Source organism: Lampetra planeri, chromosome 12, assembly GCF_965212315.1.
Source record: "Lampetra planeri chromosome 12, kcLamPlan1.2.h2, whole genome shotgun sequence".
In the NCBI taxonomy this organism is placed as follows: Eukaryota; Metazoa; Chordata; class Hyperoartia; order Petromyzontiformes; family Petromyzontidae; genus Lampetra; species Lampetra planeri.
Window position 1 is genome coordinate 6,024,526 of NC_136118.1, and position 19,515 is coordinate 6,044,040.

General features: G+C 41.9%; 1 protein-coding gene across 2 annotated transcripts in view; it reads left to right on the forward strand.

The window, feature by feature from the left end:
• The window catches only part of LOC144721571 (semaphorin-4C-like), a 60,494-nt gene that overhangs the window by 10,240 nt on the left and 30,739 nt on the right, over window positions 1-19,515 (forward strand). The gene's annotated exons all lie outside the window — the stretch shown is intronic.

Consider the following 19,515-nt stretch of genomic DNA (forward strand, 5'->3'; position numbering starts at 1 on the left):
TCGGAGATGCATTGGGCTCTATGATATAGAGTCTTGATGAGGGAATTCTTCTGGGATGGATGGTGGTGGGAATCCGGTTTTAGATAAGCATCCGTGTGGGTGGCTTTCCTGTAGACAGAGTGGCTCATTGAACCATCAGGTCTCCTTTTGATTAGGACATCCAAAAAGGGTAGCTTGCCATCATTTTCGACTTCCATAGTGAATCTGATGGCTGGGTGTATAGAATTGATGTGGTCGAGAAATTGGTCTAGAGCAGGCCGGCCATGTGGCCAGATGACAAAAGTGTCGTCTACGTACCTCTTCCATAAGGTCGGGCGTAGAGTGGCAGTCTGGATGGCGTCCGTCTCAAATTTTTCCATGAAGATGTTGGCTACAACCGGAGATAGGGGGGAGCCCATTGGGGTGCCCTCAATTTGCTTGTAGAAGGTTCCATTCCAGGTGAAGTATGTATTGGTTAAGCAGTGTCTCACCAGGGGGGGTACCCCAGCATTTAATCCTTGATGAACCAAGTCTTCAATGATTGCGATGGTGTCAGGCACAGGCACCTTGGTGAACAAGGAAACCACATCAAAACTGACAAGCAGGTCCTCTTGGGACAGGGCAATCCCCTTGATTGTCGATACCAGGTCAGTAGAGTTTAGTACTGCAGAGGTGGTTTTTCCAGTGAAAGGCCGTAGGATTTCGGACAAAAAACGAGCCAGTTTGTAAGTGGGGGAGTTGATAGTAGAGACAATGGGACGAAGAGGTGTATCTTCTTTATGTATCTTTGGCAAGCCGTACAATCTTGGTGGCCTGGCTGCAGAAGGTTTCAACGAGAACTGTTTGGTCTGATCAATTAATGCGGTTGAAGCAGAAATGATGTTGTTGGTTTTGGAGACGAGGCTGTTGGTGGGGTCTCTTTTTATTTTTGTGTAGCTGCCATCGTTGAGTAGTTCTTGAATTTTGTTGTTGTATTCTATTTTGTCCATGATGACAGTGGCATTGCCTTTGTCGGCTGAGAGGATGACAATGTCATCCCTCTTTTTTAATTGAGCTAATTCAAAACGCTCATCTTTGCTGATGTTGCTAGCTGGCATCTTAGCGTTTTTGAGGGTTACAGAGATTTCAGATCTTGCTACGTCTGCAGCGATGTGACTCAAGCCCTTGAGAGCTACATCTACTCGAGCAATTATATCATTAACTGGTATGTGTCTAGGTGTGACTGCAAAGTTTAGTCCTTTAGCTAAGACGGATTTCAAACCTTCAGAAATAGGACTGTTACTGCGATTAATTACGACTTTGTTAACATCTAGCTTTTCAATGTGTGGGTCCGGTTTCTTGTTTGAGAGGCGGTTGAATTTGGAAATCAAGTTGTCCTTACATTTAGTCGACATAGCGGCAGCTGAAGAGGCAGTCATTTTTTCCACGTGTTCCCAATCCGATGTGGACATTGTTGCACTCAAAGATAAGTGTGATTTGTAGAGTGTCTTGTCTAACTGATCTAGTTCGGTGCGCGTAAGTCTGATTTTCTCTGAGATAAGAGCTAAGCTAGTTCTAGACAGAATTCGTTTCGCATTAGAAGTATATGCTAAGAGAATAAAGTTTAGATGGAAGTATATTATATACTTCTTACGACGTAGAATTGTAATTTTATTATTTGTTGTTAGTAACTCAGCTTATTGTAGAGTATAGTAAGTATCAGTTTATATTTTAGTTTTTTAGTTTTTTTTTTTATGTAGTTTTCACTTCGGTTTTCTACGTGGTTGTTTGGTAAATGCAGCTACATATCACTAACATTCCTGTCCTTTATTAACGCTGTTCCTTGCGCCCCCCCGTGGTGCTGTTGATCCTGCATAATGCATGGGCATAATGGGACTTTGAAACCCCTCCGCCCACCCCCTACGCATTGTCCATTGGTATGCTAAATTCCTCTTCATATGCACATTCTTTTGTTAAGGCGCTCCTCCTCGCTACACCTATATAAGCTCCTAGCTTGATAATGTTCTCATTCTTCGCCTGAGGACGGCTGCTTGCGTTGTGGCCGAAACGTCGTGAGAATTGTTTTATTATGTTTTATTTTTATTATTTTATTACTTCCCTTCTACGTGACTTTACCGAAAGAACCAAGAAGATGAATCCCTGCAGTCACGAAAGCTTTAAATCGAAATTTAACCGCCTCTACGGGGAGGGTTTCCACATAACTTTGAGATCCTTCAACAAGCTCCGGGATAAGAAGGCTCAGCTAATCGAGTCTCTCACCTTTCTGAAGAGATGCCGCGACTCTAAGGTAATACCAAACGCATTTACACTAACATCTGCTGCTGTAACTTCTTCTAATGCGAAACGAATTCTGTCTAGAACTAGCTTAGCTCTTATCTCAGAGAAAATCAGACTTACGCGCACCGAACTAGATCAGTTAGACAAGACACTCTACAAATCACACTTATCTTTGAGTGCAACAATGTCCACATCGGATTGGGAACACGTGGAAAAAATGACTGCCTCTTCAGCTGCCGCTATGTCGACTAAATGTAAGGACAACTTGATTTCCAAATTCAACCGCCTCTCAAACAAGAAACCGGACCCACACATTGAAAAGCTAGATGTTAACAAAGTCGTAATTAATCGCAGTAACAGTCCTATTTCTGAAGGTTTGAAATCCGTCTTAGCTAAAGGACTAAACTTTGCAGTCACACCTAGACACATACCAGTTAATGATATAATTGCTCGAGTAGATGTAGCTCTCAAGGGCTTGAGTCACATCGCTGCAGACGTAGCAAGATCTGAAATCTCTGTAACCCTCAAAAACGCTAAGATGCCAGCTAGCAACATCAGCAAAGATGAGCGTTTTGAATTAGCTCAATTAAAAAAGAGGGATGACATTGTCATCCTCTCAGCCGACAAAGGCAATGCCACTGTCATCATGGACAAAATAGAATACAACAACAAAATTCAAGAACTACTCAACGATGGCAGCTACACAAAAATAAAAAGAGACCCCACCAACAGCCTCGTCTCCAAAACCAACAACATCATTTCTGCTTCAACCGCATTAATTGATCAGACCAAACAGTTCTCGTTGAAACCTTCTGCAGCCAGGCCACCAAGATTGTACGGCTTGCCAAAGATACATAAAGAAGATACACCTCTTCGTCCCATTGTCTCTACTATCAACTCCCCCACTTACAAACTGGCTCGTTTTTTGTCCGAAATCCTACGGCCTTTCACTGGAAAAACCACCTCTGCAGTACTAAACTCTACTGACCTGGTATCGACAATCAAGGGGATTGCCCTGTCCCCAGAGGACCTGCTTGTCAGTTTTGATGTGGTTTCCTTGTTCACCAAGGTGCCTGTGCCTGACACCATCGCAATCATTGAAGACTTGGTTCATCAAGGATTAAATGCTGGGGTACCCCCCCTGGTGAGACACTGCTTAACCAATACATACTTCACCTGGAATGGAACCTTCTACAAGCAAATTGAGGGCACCCCAATGGGCTCCCCCCTATCTCCGGTTGTAGCCAACATCTTCATGGAAAAATTTGAGACGGACGCCATCCAGACTGCCACTCTACGCCCGACCTTATGGAAGAGGTACGTAGACGACACTTTTGTCATCTGGCCACATGGCCGGCCTGCTCTAGACCAATTTCTCGACCACATCAATTCTATACACCCAGCCATCAGATTCACTATGGAAGTCGAAAATGATGGCAAGCTACCCTTTTTGGATGTCCTAATCAAAAGGAGACCTGATGGTTCAATGAGCCACTCTGTCTACAGGAAAGCCACCCACACGGATGCTTATCTAAAACCGGATTCCCACCACCATCCATGCCAGAAGAATTCCCTCATCAAGACTCTATATCATAGAGCCCAATGCATCTCCGACCATGAACACATTTCCAGTGAACTCAAACACGTACGCCAAGCTCTTAAGGCTAATGGTTACTCCGACTACACAATCCGCAAAGCCATCACTCCAACCATCAAGAAAGATCCTGTTGAGGAGCCTTTCAAGACCATCACCTTACCCTACATTGCTGGGGTCACAAAAAAGATCTCCAAAATCCTGATTAAACACAAGATCCAGGTCCGATTCAACACAGTACATAAAATCCGTGATCTGGTACCATCTGTAAAAGATGTGATTCCAGACATACAGTACCCTGGCGTCTACAAACTAAGTTGCCTCTGTGGTAGCAGTTACATTGGGGAAACCAAACGACACGTCTCAGACCGCATTCGTGAACATAAAGCTGATCTAAAACACGGTAGGACAAACACCTCAGCCGTGGCAGACCACTGTTACAACTCAGTGGGCTCACATGACATTGACTTCTCCAAGACGGAGGTTCTCTGCAAGCCATCTGGCTATCATGAGAGATTCGTTCATGAGGCGATCCACATATACATACACAGAGACAATTTTAACCGAGAAGATGGATTCAGGCTTAGCAATCATTGGAAGGACGTAATAAACCATTTCGATACACATTAGGGTGAGTTGAATAATACATAGTGTTATATTAAAATGTATAAAGTATAGGGTGGTTTACAGCAATACAGTATATAATTTAATGTTGGGTTTATCTATGGCAGTATATAGTACTGTATATGCTAAGAGAATAAAGTTTAGATGGAAGTATATTATATACTTCTTACGACGTAGAATTGTAATTTTATTATTTGTTGTTAGTAACTCAGCTTATTGTAGAGTATAGTAAGTATCAGTTTATATTTTAGTTTTTTAGTTTTTTTTTATGTAGTTTTCACTTCGGTTTTCTACGTGGTTGTTTGGTAAATGCAGCTACATATCACTAACATTCCTGTCCTTTATTAACGCTGTTCCTTGCGCCCCCCCGTGGTGCTGTTGATCCTGCATAATGCATGGGCATAATGGGACTTTGAAACCCCTCCGCCCACCCCCTACGCATTGTCCATTGGTATGCTAAATTCCTCTTCATATGCACATTCTTTTGTTAAGGCGCTCCTCCTCGCTACACCTATATAAGCTCCTAGCTTGATAATGTTCTCATTCTTCGCCTGAGGACGGCTGCTTGCGTTGTGGCCGAAACGTCGTGAGAATTGTTTTATTATGTTTTATTTTTATTATTTTATTACTTCCCTTCTACGTGACTTTGCCGAAAGAACCAAGAAGATGAATCCCTGCAGTCACGAAAGCTTTAAATCGAAACAAGCATCCTTCTGCAGGTGGGGACAACGTAGCGAAAGCACATCCGCCTAAGTTTAGTTTAGTTGTTTTCATTTATTTTATTTTTTACCTACGTGACTTTACCGAAAAAACCAAAGAGTGAATCCTTGCAATCACGGAAGCTTCAATTCTGGGTACGCCACAATTTGTGGATCCACAGGTCGCGTGTAGTGGGGTAAAGTGTAGATGCTGCCAATGATTTCAAGACGTCTGGCCAGTGTGGAAGAGTAAGCCAAAACATCCTCGAGAGGGGCTCGCTTGGGCTCCGTTTAGAGGAGGCCTTTCCGGCAGTGGTGGCATGAGCAATTGCAGGGCTGCACCTTTTACTGGGGAACATCACTTTTAACTTGAAAGTGGTAATCCTTTCATTGCTATAACATAAGATTTGAAAAGTTGGATGTTGGAAATTGGATTGTGTCAGTCGTGCCATTGGAATGTTGACGTACTATAAACCCCATTAGTAATCCTAAACTAAAAAACGTAAATTGTTCAATCGTATTAAAGCATTTTATCTGCCACAGTTTTGTTATAAATATCACCACGTTATACAATACAGTGATTTATACCATAAATAAAAAATGTAACGACTGAACTACCTAATATACTTGCCTAACTGCCATTCAAGTTAAAAGATTTGTTTACTTTTAAGAAGCAGGCCACATAAAAGTTAATTGCATTTCACAGGGTTTGTTTTTTTAATGACCAAACTTGATGACTTAGACGAGGCTTTTAAACTAAACCACATCCTCCCTTCTAGTCTCTATGCAGACATATCAAGGAGGGGGTGGTGCCTTATTGTGAATGATGCACACTGCAGTGCTGCACAGTTAAATCCTCATTACAAAAGACTGAGCTACAAATGCATTCAGAATTACGTTTCCTTATTACACAGCATGGGATTGGTGCCATGGTTTAATGGTCAGCACACAGGACCGGCAATTTAGAAGTTGCCGGTTTGGTTAGATCTCCCAGAATGGCAGGTGAAACAATGGTACAAGTTTCTTAAATGTTCTCGTCTCTATCCACCCAGCAGTATGAATTTGTACGCCAAAGTTAGTAGATCGGCAAGTTGTGTGTGGTTGGTTAAATTGTTGATAAAGGGGTTCTCTTAAGCTGCCTCTAGCGGAGCCCTCACATGAACAGTGGCATGGGAAATCAATTGCAGAGCTGTGCCATTTCTACTGCAGCACCCTTGGTAATTCACAAGCAGAATCTTTATTCATCCTGGAGAAATCCGATGAGCTAGGAAGATATTTTTTTACAGACGTCCAGTAGGGGCGATTAACTGTCCACCAATGAAGAATAGTATAAAACCAAGCCAGGTGGCTCAACTTATGTAAATGCCAAACACTGCAATTCATTTTGACTACAACACAGGAATTGTAGTAATAATTACTAGGCCGTTATTCATTAAAATAAAATCATCTAGCTTTTTATTAACTTCAAAAAGATATGGAGAGAAATGCCCTTTCAAACCCACATTTATAGCGACAAGTAGCTGGCATGCTAAACAGGATGGTGCCTCGCCTGCAAGATTAGTACTTTCCACCAGGCATGGTTTGTGTATGTATGCAAGGTGACTAATCTAAGTAATGCAGCTACACCAATTTGGTTGGATGCTGGTTTCAAATTACAAGAGTTGAGTGAGGTTTAATTCATGCTCCTGGCACGGGATTTTTCAGCGTCCCCAAAAGATGTTTTCCAGCTGCCACGCATTGCTTCCACCCTGCCCCATCCCCCACACACACACACCTTTGCACCCTCTGCCATTGCGGTCTTTGTTCCTACGCCTGTCTACTGAAAGTAACTCCACCTACTACAGAGCCAATTCAAATGAGATAAACGTGTCGCTGGTCATGCTATACAGTATATGATGGTAGGTTACCAATTTTTTTGAAGGGGGGAGTTCTGGCTTCGTGATTATTGCACTGCCTTCGCCAAACTGCACTAACCAGAATGGTGAAGTATGGTTAAATAAACACCCTCAGGACTGACGGGTCATGTGGAGGTCTTCATCCAGAAGTGGATTCGCAGAGGGCTATACATTTTTATTGTTGTTATTAAATTTTGAAGAGAATATGTTTTACAATGAATCCTGAAGTGACCTTAAAGTTCCTAATCATCATTCCTTTATAAAGAATCTTTACAGTTCCCCCCCCCCTTGTCACTTTTAAAACATGGAATGTGCCCTGCGGTGATTCACATTGACGCTACTTTCTAGAAGTGGTGGAAGGAGTTCGATAAGAGCAAAGGTCAATTTCTTGCTTAAGTTTTATAAGATCTGCTATTCGATTCCCACGGCAGTATATTAAAAGCAGAATTTCCACTGTTGAGCTAGGCCTCGGTAAGGTAATTTACCCTTTTTACTGGGTAAAAGGGTAAAGGGTAAAGGTGTCGACATGCCAAGGGGTAAGGTAAAGGATAGGGTAAAGGAAGTGCGGAAGAATTACCCGGTAGGGTAAAGATAGCGCGAAGTTTTACCTGGTAAATACCTTGTTTACCGCTCGCTAAAAGCTCCGTGGCGCAGTCCGTGGCCTCCATTTCAAATTGGAATCATCGAGAGTATTCTATACAGTACTAGCTTTACTACCCGGCTTCGCCCAAGACTTCGATTGTCTTGGATTAATACACGGCCTACGCGGAGGGTGAGATGCGTGACGTCAGCAGTCACACTGCGTGACGCTGCCGCATGCGGGTGACATCACAGATGTGACGTCAACGCTCACTTGCCGTGCAAAATATATCCATTATTGCGCGAATCCCCCCCCCCCCCCCCAAAATGCAAAAGTCTATTTGTATACTTTTTGCATTGTGTACAGTCTGGAAGCTGCCCACATGCCAAATTTCAAGTTTGTTGCATGTTGGGAAGTATGCTAAACATTTCGAACAGGCACACATATTCACATATTTCCCTTTTTTATATATATAGATGAATAAAGCGCTCTACCTAGCATTTACCTGTTATAAACCTTTTTCATGTGTAGTACCCCAGCAATTACCCTGTAATCGAGTAATTTGTATGGGGTAAGGGTAAAAGGTAGGGTAAAGGTAGGCTCGTTGCTTTTGACCTTTTACCTTACCTTGCTAAAGGGTAAAAGGTAAGGGTAGAGTGATTGTATTGTGGTAAGGTAAAAGGTAGGGTAAAGATAGGCTCGTTGTTTTTACCTGTTACCTTACCTTGCCGAGGCCTATGTTGAGCAATGTTTCCAATTACAATAACATGGCATTTAAGAACGTTTTAAGTCCACTACCAAAACATTCCACATGGGAGAATTATTCTCACGTGGGAGACCAATATTGTGGATCCTATTATCCGCAATTTTTACTCCACTTATCCGCATGAAAACATACCAATATCAAGAAATAACAGGATACATTTGCGGCACGACTCTCCTTAACCACGAAAAATGCAAACAAAACTCGATGGGGGAAAACACGGAAAATAAGAAAGAATAGTTTGAACACCTGATGATGATTGCTTGTGTTGCAATCGAAACGTCGTGAGAATTATATTGTTTTATTTTTATTTTATTATTTCCATTCTACGTGACTTTACCGAAAGAACCAAGAATTAGAATAGCACCACAGATAATAGGAGTTCCAATGGAAAAGAGAAGTCAAGAGTAATAGGCTCCATTGATAAAGGGCGGTCTGTTTCTACCTTAATCCCGACTTGATTCCACTGTACAGGATTACAATATTTGCTACACAATATATTGTGTGCTTCTTAATGTAGTGTGTGTTAAGATACGTAACAGAACGTATTTTTTTGGATATACACGTGCTTCCTTATTCCGTAAAGGGCCATAAATGTTGAAACGAAAAGATACGTCAGATTTTTTTTTGTTCTTCCCTTAGGCCCTTTATGAGCGGTCTGTGCACATATATTTTCAGCACTGCACTATTTATCAATGATGTGCAAAGAGTCGTGTATAATATATGCGACTGTATTGTTGACGTCCAATTAAAAACGTCAAGGCATGCCCCGTGTATATATATGTTGGTAATATGTTGCTTGAAGAGGGCTTCCATTTTCCGTGGCTCCGACTGGGACCGCTAAAAGGTCGAAAACCATGGTAACTGCTGGCAGATGCTGTGTATGTGCATGTTCCGAGCTGTGGCGTACATTTGGTATTTCTAAAGGTCAAATCATTTATACAGCTTAAAATTTAGTTTCATCGCAGGCAGACACATGGGTGTTTATCAGGATATGTCTAGAATGTGTAAACACTCTCCAACTCTCCTTTCACTGTACAGTAATAAAGTCTTATTTTTTGTATGTTTTTTTGCATTCCTATAACTTAGTGTGTTATTCGTATACAGTCGTCCAAAGATTTAACAAAAGGTTAGTGATTCATGTTCAAATGAGCATAGAGGTGGTATTCCTCTGCTTGCAGCCTTGAGCCAGTTGTGTAAATTCCACATTGCAGTGATGGGGGCGACAACAGTTTGACTTCCCCCACAGTAGGTACTCATTTAACGGGCCCTCTGAGGGATGATGGGCTTAGCAAATTCCCAACCAGGATTTTAATTCGCATCTTTCCCATTGCGAGCCGCTTGCCCTACTGCTGCGCCACCCGTCCCCTATAGTCCACAATACAGCCGACACCCAAGTGGCAGTTTTAATAACCACAGAAATGAATGCTTTGTGGACAGAACACCATAAAGGCCTGTTTGCCTTGTTTCCATGACCAGTGGGAACCACGCTGGCACGATGCTTGCACCGGCCCGATCCCAAGAGCCTGCGTTTCCATGACAGCCCACCCAGCAGGCAGCCGGATTCCCACTTAATCCCAGAACCGGGTCGCCATAGTCCATTCTCGCATTGAACGACAGACAAAGTTGTCGCATATCCTCCGCCATGACCAATTAAACACCCACACCCCAGTGGCAGCGTTTGTGAATGACGAGACTGTCATTTTGTGTAGACGTTCCAATCTGCCCGTATCTCAGTCCCCTGTGAGTATTAATATCTGATGCTGTACTGTACAGCCAGGCAGAGCTCAGAACCAGTCGTGGTGTTATTAGGTCAGCGAAGTAACAAAATACGTGCACCGTGATATCTCTCGCTTGGTTTAGTTTCCGTGTTGTGTTCGTTTTAAAGTTCACAATAGATTGCAATGACTGTTCTAACTCGAGAGTAGAGTGGTCCGTCCAGTGCTCAGGACATTGTGAAATTAATTCGGCCACCTGAGTTTAATTCCCGGGCACGGCTAACACCAATGCTCACCAGCATGGTGAAGTATGGTCAAACAAACCCCTATGACCAAAAGTCCCTCCGCAGTGGAATTTATAAAGGGGTGGACATTGTATTATATGCTAACTTAACTCGTGTCAATCTTTGTTTCAAACTTTCTTTCAAGATTACTTACCAACCCCCACCCCTTGGCTGTAGAGGTTAGCTCGAGGGAAGAGGCAGTGGGAGGAGATGGAGTGGAAGGTGTCGAGTAAGTGCATGTACTGTAATCACATCCCCCGTCTTGGGATTCGATGAAATGTCATAATTCACAGTCTCAGTTACAGCTGTATAATATATGAAGAATATTTGTTTTTTTAATCAATAGTTTGTACAGTTATTTTTGTTACGTGAGATGAAAAAAACTTTTACGTCGTACCAAGTATGGAGACACGTGGGCCTGAGCCCATCGGGAGGTTACTGAGTCAGTAACTCGACCATTCCTGGGCAGCACTGCATGGCTCCCAGTGGTTGTGAAAACGTGGCACAACCATCGAATACTATACAGCCAGTCCACTGGAACAGGTGACAGACTAAAGCATACAATCTCCATACCAACCATATATAAGAGTTTGCAAATACAGTACGATCCACTGCTGAATGAGGGCCTCCCAAACACCATGCGGGTCGTGTGGGTTGTTTGACCGTACTTTTACAAACTGGTCTGTGTGGGTTGGTGAAGGCGGGGAGGATGAAACGTGTGAGTGTATAATTTTCTACAGTGTGCCCTCTGCTGCCCACAACATAGCCCTATGACAAACTGTGTGCGAAGTGGTTACCCATCCAAGCAACTCTCCAGGCTCTCCATCCTGCTTATCTTTCTGAGAATTGACAGGATATGGCGCATTCGGGGCGATTTAGGCTCGAATGCAATACTGATCGGTACTCTACTACAACGTATTATTTGAAGTACATACCGGACTGATATATATGGGTATTACAACACAAGTAAAAAGATAAATATAAAAAACAAATTGGTAAATAAGTTTTGTTTATGATTGTTTACAGGATTAACACACTCTGTTTACATGCATGGCTCTGCTTTGTTTGGGGTAGGTGTGCTTTAATTAAGAGTGGCTTAGACCTTTTTTTTTACTTTAAGACAGATATGTTTATTTCGAATCATGTTTTTGTATAAGCACATTTTTATTGATGATAAATAGGCCTACAATTTCAACAATATTTTCAAGTTGGAGAGATATGTTTGAGAAAACATGCTTTAAACAAATACAAAATCTGGTAGATGTGTGTTTTTCAGATTTGCCATTGCTTGTCAAACTGGTTTTTAGAATGCTTGAGTGGATTTACCTCCAGTAGGGAGATGTGTGGGTGTTTTTTTTGGGGGGGGGCGGAAAAGAAAGTTGTGTTTAATATTTTGCTAAGCCATGCAACTCTCTGGAAGGGCATAGCTGAATCACTGTAAAACCACAGAACGTGAGTAGAATGCACTTTTTTAAGTTGTTTTGGAAGAGACTGTACCTATACCACACCTATGTTGCACGCCATCTCTGAGTAATAAAGACCTGTCACTTGTCTTGTTTCATTGTCTCGCAGCACAGATGGACATTGCTTTAAAAAAGCCATAGGGGGTCTAATAACCATAATGAATGGTTGTTTCTGTGCTGCTCTTTTTTTATACGAGACTGCTGGATTTTTTTAAAACACCAAGTGTGAGGGCAATGAAGCACATTGCCCATCTGTTAACTTATACACAGTTCATTTTTCTTAGTTTCTTGTTTTTAAAACAATAGACAATACAGTACACAGAGATTGCTGCCTTTGTGCAATGGTTATTACCCTGGATCCAGAGAAAGCCAGTTAGATTATATCTCCTAACTTGGCAGTTGAAACAATGAGCAAGTTTCTTAAATCTCTCCCCCCCCACCCCACCTCTGTTCACCCAGCAGTATCTAAAGGAACACCACATTCAATCTATATGCAGGTCATATGTGGCGGGGTAAAGTTTGGGTAACTCCAAGATGCCTGGCCAGTGTGGAAGAGTAGGCCAAAATAGAATCTTAGAGGGGCTCTTTAAAGCCCCATCTAGTGAAGGCTCTTCTGCAAGCAGTGGTGTGAGTAAGCAATTGCAGGGCTCTACTTCTATCGTATTTTTAAAAAAGACAATACATCACGCAACAATGCATTGACATAGTCCCCATATTTAACAGCTGGCACGTGTGTACACACAAATTACAATGTGCATTGTTTGTGGATGGGAGAGCCAGGGCGTGTGCCTTCCGTGCTCTTGAGCAGAGACGTGGAATGAGTGGTCAAAATGGCCTGATTAGCTGGGTTGGCCAAGAAGCGTGCAGCACCATTGAACTGCTCTATAGGGGTAAGCCTGAGCCAAACAATGTGCCATTGACTATGAATGTTTTTCCTGCTGAGCTGCAACTGTGCAAGCTTTGTTTGACACACTGAGCCACGAGCAGTAGGCGGAAAGTTGTTTTGTTGCTCACATTTTTGGATCGTGGTTTAATTGCAGGGATTTTATCAGAATACAGAAACTTTCAAATTGTAACAAGAGCACGGTAGTGGCTCATTCATACATTTTAAAAAGGACCTTTAAAGAAGCATGTATCTTAAAGGAGTAATTGTTTTGTGTACAGTAGAGCTGTTAGTCTCACGATTCATAGCCTAAAATTTGCAGCTACATTCTTCGAATCTAATATGATTCTTAACGGGTCTTGGCCAGCCAAATAAAATCCCCATTGAAATGTATGGCCGATCCGATGTCTAGTGCATAGGACTGGCTTAATTTCACCCTGATTCCAGAGTGGCATTCAGGCAAGACAAAATATATAGACTTAACTGCTCAGTGCATACCAGTTGCGCATTGGCAGAGCAAAGGACTATGCCCAGGCTGGCCTCCACTAGGTCGTCCAGGCCCCACAGGCTCCCCATCTGGGGTAGAATCTGGCCAAGTCTGTGCAATCGGCGTCAGCTGTGCATTTTAGTGGCAATTCTTTCTGCCAGGAATACTCTTATATCAGCGCACAACTTTATCTATCTGTGATGAACGCTGCATTTTCCATCGTTTTCATGCAGGGGGCGCTGCAAACCTTCGCGCCCCCTGCATGAACGACGGAGGCGCAGGGACAGACGTTCGATTACGTTGGAATCGATCTGCAGATGGTGGTCTTCTCGCACGGCCAGCTCTATGTTGCCTTATCTCGATCCTGCAATCCCAAACAGGTGAAAGTCTGCATCGAACCGAATCCCCAGCAAGGCCATCTACTTAAGGACGAGAGAAAATTCACGGGAAATGTCCTTTTCAATTAAGTCTTCCAGATGGAAAATTATATAAGCTTTTAATGAAGAAATACAATTATCTAATTCAAAACAATACAATTCAAATATATTTCATTTTAAAACTTCAAAACAGAGCATCGGGTGCTTGTGTGAATGCGTCTTTTGTGTGACATTTTTTTGTGACTTTCCTGGCCGAAGGCCGTAAATGGTTGTGAGGGGTGCCATAGGCGCCACCGAACAACTCCTCGTCCTATCAAATGAATGGATATTTCAACATGGAATTCACCCATAAAATAATCTAAATTCCTGAAATAATAATCCAGGTTGGAATCGTAGGCACATCCCTACAATGTCTTTCTCATTCCACAGCTGGCAAAATAGCCTCCACTAGAGGGAGCTTTAGAGAGTCTCTCTTGAGGGTATTTGACCTACTCTTCCATGCTGTCCAGACATCTTGGAAGAGGTGGAAGTACCTACACTTTAAGCGCATACAACCTGCTCATTGACTAACTGTGGTGTATCCATTTAATAAAATCTTGCTGGGTAAACGTGCGCGGGGGTGGTCATTTAAGAAACTTTCCCATTGTTTTAACTGCCACGCCAGAGCGAGAACCGACGATCTCCTGGACTGCGAGTCCAGTGTGCTAACCATTAAACCTTGTAAACATAGCAATAAAATACAATTCTTGTAGGAATCGGCCAGCTGTAATGATGTCCTCCCATGGTCGCGTGGCTTTTTCTCCAGGTCCTTCGGTTTTTCTCTCCACGTTTAGAAACATGCTATACATTTCCACGTGTTAAGCCACTTCCTTGAGCCATCATTGGTGGCCAGGTCGTTTCTAAAAAAAGATATAGCCCATAAAAAACTATACTTTAGTAGTAAATAGTATAATACTGTAGCTTTGAACTGCAAGCCCACTGAAGAGAGCAGGTAAGTAAACACTGTGGTAGTTCCTGCGTCCAACTTACTGTGGGCAGGCTGTGAACCTTCACATCGATGTGTCTGTACACATGCCAGGCGGTTTTTTTTCTGACTGTACAGTATTCACTACATATGTGCTTTGGAAAATATCCAGCTTTAATTGTGCGCAGACGACGGAGGTTTTCTCAGTTCTGTCTCCAAAATGAATGTCATAATACATTGCACGTATTCTGATCCGCCTTGAAGCTTTGCTTTGTTAGTACAGTTTCTGGTCTTGACTTGATCCGACATGTACAGTAAATCGTCTCTTGTGTAGGATAGGTGTGGGTGGAGTACTTGTGCAGTATATTAACTTGCTGCTGTAGCTCAGAGCGATATTCATGTTTACTGGTGGTGGCTTTTAGTGTGTACACCCCCCGCCCCGAGCACACTGCAGTGCTGGATGTCACGCAAGCGAAGTTTCACAGTGAATACGAGCCAGCAGGGAATACTTTACAGTGTGTGTGTGTATTTTTGTTGTTGTTCTATCTCATTCTTCCTGCCCACGATTCCTTTTTGTACACGTGGTGTTTTGGGAAGTCGCTTGACAAAGTACTCTGTGGGAAATGAGTAAAGAGTAATGGGGCAGATGTTGTGGAGATGTTGCCCATCTTGGGATTTGAGGGGGGCAATGTCTGCTGTAAAAGATGATGGTGCCTGGGGTCATCGCCACGCACAACGGCTCAAACTGAACACGTGCCACAGCTGGCCTGACCTTCAGCTTTCCCTTCTTCCTGTTATCATCAAGGAGGGCCACTTGTGTGTTCCATTCGAGGTGTCCTTGAACAAGTATGGGTTTTTTTTGTTCCCCCCTCTCGAACTTGTTGGGTTAAATATCATACATCTCCAAAACTGTCCTTGGAACCGGTCCACAAATCACATCTCGGCACCATAAGTGATATTACCTTGGGGCTAATGTAGAATATTTGTGGGTTTTGGATGTGCCAGTCATGTAACGCTGTGGTTAATCTGATAGCTTTTTCTTGTTTTTGCTTAGGCTCAAAACCTTGCTTTTATGTACACTGTATATATATAAAACTTGGCATATATGCAGCGGTAAGAAAATAAACAAAAAATTGTCTTGACCAAACCACAGCATATCATTTATTGGTACAGTATTTTACAATGCTGACTGACTGGTAACTTTTATTTTGTTCATTTTAAATAAAAGAATTGCAGTGAAAAGGCAGGGACTGACAAATAATCACCCCTCTGTGTGAATTGCTGTTCCCGCAATTTCCTCAAAATAGTTTCATCAGCCTTGAATGAAATCATCAAGGGATAGTCTGTTACCGCAGTATTTCATGAAAAATTGCTTTTGAGGTTACTGTTACACTTTCAGCTGTGCTCTCTTCACAATTGGCCAACCCTCATATTTTCAGAAAATATCCACATTATTATGCCGTAGGAGCATGGGTGATGGTGATGGCTTGGGAGAACTTCATCCAGCAGTAGATGAATCAGTACCTTGATGTGACGCACAGTATAGTCTTACCATTCCTAAGCTTAAATCTTGACTTAAAGCTTTCGTAACTGCAGGAATTCATATTCTTTGGATCGTTCGGTAAAGTCACATAGATAAGTTCAAAGAAAATAACCAAAAACTACGACGTTTCGATCGCAACACAAGCGGCCGTCATCGGGACGACCGCTTGTGTTGCGATCGAAACGTCGTAGTTTTTGGTTATTTTCTTTGAACTTATCTATGTGACTTTACCGAAAGACCGAAATAATATTAATTCCTAAGCTTATACAGTACTGTACGGCCATAAGCATAGTTTATGAAATGTAATACTGTATGAAGTGCTTTTCAGGTACATTGTACCATAATATTACGAATGAGACACATTTGTTGTCGTATTTACAAATCAACTGAAGCACGAGCATAATAAGCATACGTAACAATGTATTGTTGTGAGCGCGAGAGGTTGTATAAGCATGCTTGTGTTGTATTTCTCACGATGGATGTTCGTCGCTTTTTGGCTGTCGCGCACCCTATGTTTGTGCTCGAGAATTCTTTTGAACACCCAACAGCGCTGCATGTTTATTGTCACCTCGTTCAGTTCATTTATTAGGTATAGCCCTGTGAGCCATTCGGCTCTTGAATCGGGTGCAACCGCAACAAACAAAAACATGAGCAAGAAACATCTTAAAGTGACGCGCAACAGAAAAGTCCAGGAAAGTCTTCCAGACAAAGCACCGTATATCGTTGCTGTGTGAAAAAATCCCAGTTGTGGTGTTTGTTGTTGTTAAAGGTGCCGCACGGAAATGCGAACAATGCATCTCACGCACGTTTGAAACTTGTTAAGTTCACGTTTCTGTTCAAGCTATGTACAACAGTTTGCTTAAGTTCCACGGTAATCATGTAGTATCTATTTATAAAACCTCTTCGGTTTTTTTTTTGCAAAAAAGGTCGTTTTCCCAACTTTAAGAATATCAAAATGATTAATCTCAGTCGCAATAGGAAACCTGATGTTTACTGTGTACGCTATTTTATAGTAACTCGTTGGGCGTTGTTGTGGAGCATTGTGGGTAAAAGCATATGTAAACAGTCTACATCTGTCTAATGGATTTCCAGACATTATCAAGTTTTCTTGCTTAAACAAATTCTGCAGAATCATATCGGTCTCGAAAACCAATACCGTTAAGTTCGAGGTACCAAAAAAAGTATGTATATGTGAAAACAACAGAGCTGCGCTTATATTTAGTTAAATTAGGTTCTTGGGTCCTGTGGCGCTCAAACACACTGTTTGTTAGCCTCCTGATACGTGCCGTATTGCAGTACACGCCCGAGCTCAGGTGTGTGCTCAGAGCAGTTCATGTTTACCCAGTGTCTCTCAAAGGGACCTTTGCCTTTCCTCTAACGTTCAGCAGAGAGCTAAGGGGCGTGGTATAACAGTGAGAATACACAGAACGCTCACAAAGCAGTCTGTCTACCTGTGGCTAAAGTGGGAAATGCATTGTGCTGCTGACTGAAGAACACAAAGGACTTCCAAAGTAATTAATGGCCACCGGTGAGACAATTCTAATGGGATGAGAAAACACACAATGAAGCTGAATATTCTCATAACTTAAATAACGACCAGGGAGAGCATTGGAAGGGTGTTTGCATTGGTTAGATGCCAGTACATATATATGAAATGTGCACACAATAAAATCCCCTGCAGTGTGTTTAGGAAAAGAGTAGACGCAGTGTGTTTTTATTCATCATGATGATCCATACTGGACATCTGTGAAAAAGAGCTTCATAGCTTCTCGGATTCCTCCAGTTTCAATAATGATGCTGATGATTGTGCCTTAAGTGCGATAGTTTATGCTGCTTGACTGCTACCCCCTGTTTCCATTGCTGGCCAGTACCTTTGCCTGACTCAGGACACGTGGCATACTCTGCCGTTGTCATTCTGCAAACATTGTGTCCAGGGCAAAGCTCGCTTTCTGTTTGAATGTATAACCATTGTTCTCCAAAGGCAGCTACTGTCTGTCTTGCTTTGTGCTAAAGAAAATAATTCCTGTACACAGCAGTGGCCGGTGGGTAAACAGGCTGAACCGTTTAGGGATGGCCCACTAAAATATTACGTGCAAATTATTGAGAAATCAACATTTTATTATACTATATAAAAGCCTCTACATGTTTTCCACCAATATCCAAACACCAACAATATTAAGTATATTAACAGTCTCCTTATACGTGATATCGCCTTGCTTCTCTGTTCCTCTGTGAGATATGGAACCACCGCTTTCACAATATTCAGTTCAATGTAGAGAGGAAAGTAAAAGGGTCGTTAGCAATCGGTGGGATTTGACCCTGGAACGTACGTTGGTGGAGCACAAAAGTTATGATACCCTTTTGCAAATTATAGCCGTTGGATTAATACTTATTAGTTTAAGATCCGCAAATTAATTAACAACGTTTTTAAAACACTGTTTCAGAAATTGTAAATATGATCTTTGCCTAACTTAGCCAGATTGCCCAGGACGGTATTTTGGTGATTGACCATCTGTGAAGGTGTCCAAAAGTCAGACATGCACATCCGGACTTGGCTTGGTGGTTGGAGTAAAGAGTGGATTACTCTAAATGAAGATTATAGGGTGGAAGGTTCAACGGTTCCATTCATTCTATATGATCTGTACTACAGAAGTACTCATCTTATCTGTGGTATCTGCAGATTCTGTAGTTCTTGAAAACCCATGTGTGGGTATATTTTTGCTATTACCTGCAATTATCCATGGATTTTCTCTGTGGATCGGTGGGGTAAATTCACGGATAATACTATCCACAATATTTGCTCCCCCCCCCCTCACAATTCTGTATAAAATGAGTTTTCCTATATTATTAACAGTGAAGTCCTCAAAATTCATAATTAAAACAACATTTTGAAAGAGCAAGACATGTCATACAGTTAGTGCTAGTTTCTTAACAATATATTTATTTGATATTTCTTGACTTAGATTTGAAGCTTTCGTGACTGCAAGGATTCACATTCTTAGTTTTTTTTCGGTAAAGTCACGTAGGTAAAAAATTTAAATTAATAAAAGTAAAATAAAATAAAAATAAAAATCACCACGTTTCGGAGGCAACACACGCTTCCGTCTTCAGGTGTAACCGTCACAGCACGATTGCTGTTTCAAGCAATCGTGCTGTTTCAAGCAATCGTGCTGTGACGGTTCCAACTGAAGACGGAAGCTTGTGTTGCCTCCGAAACGTCGTGATTTTTATTTTATTTTTATTTTAGTTGTATTAATTTTTAATTGTTTACCTACGTGACTTTACCGAAAAAACCTAACAATATTTCTTGACTTGCCAGACATGTTTCTGTTTTCAGAATTTTAGCTTCCTTGTATAAATTAAATATAGTTATAATAACCTTGAAA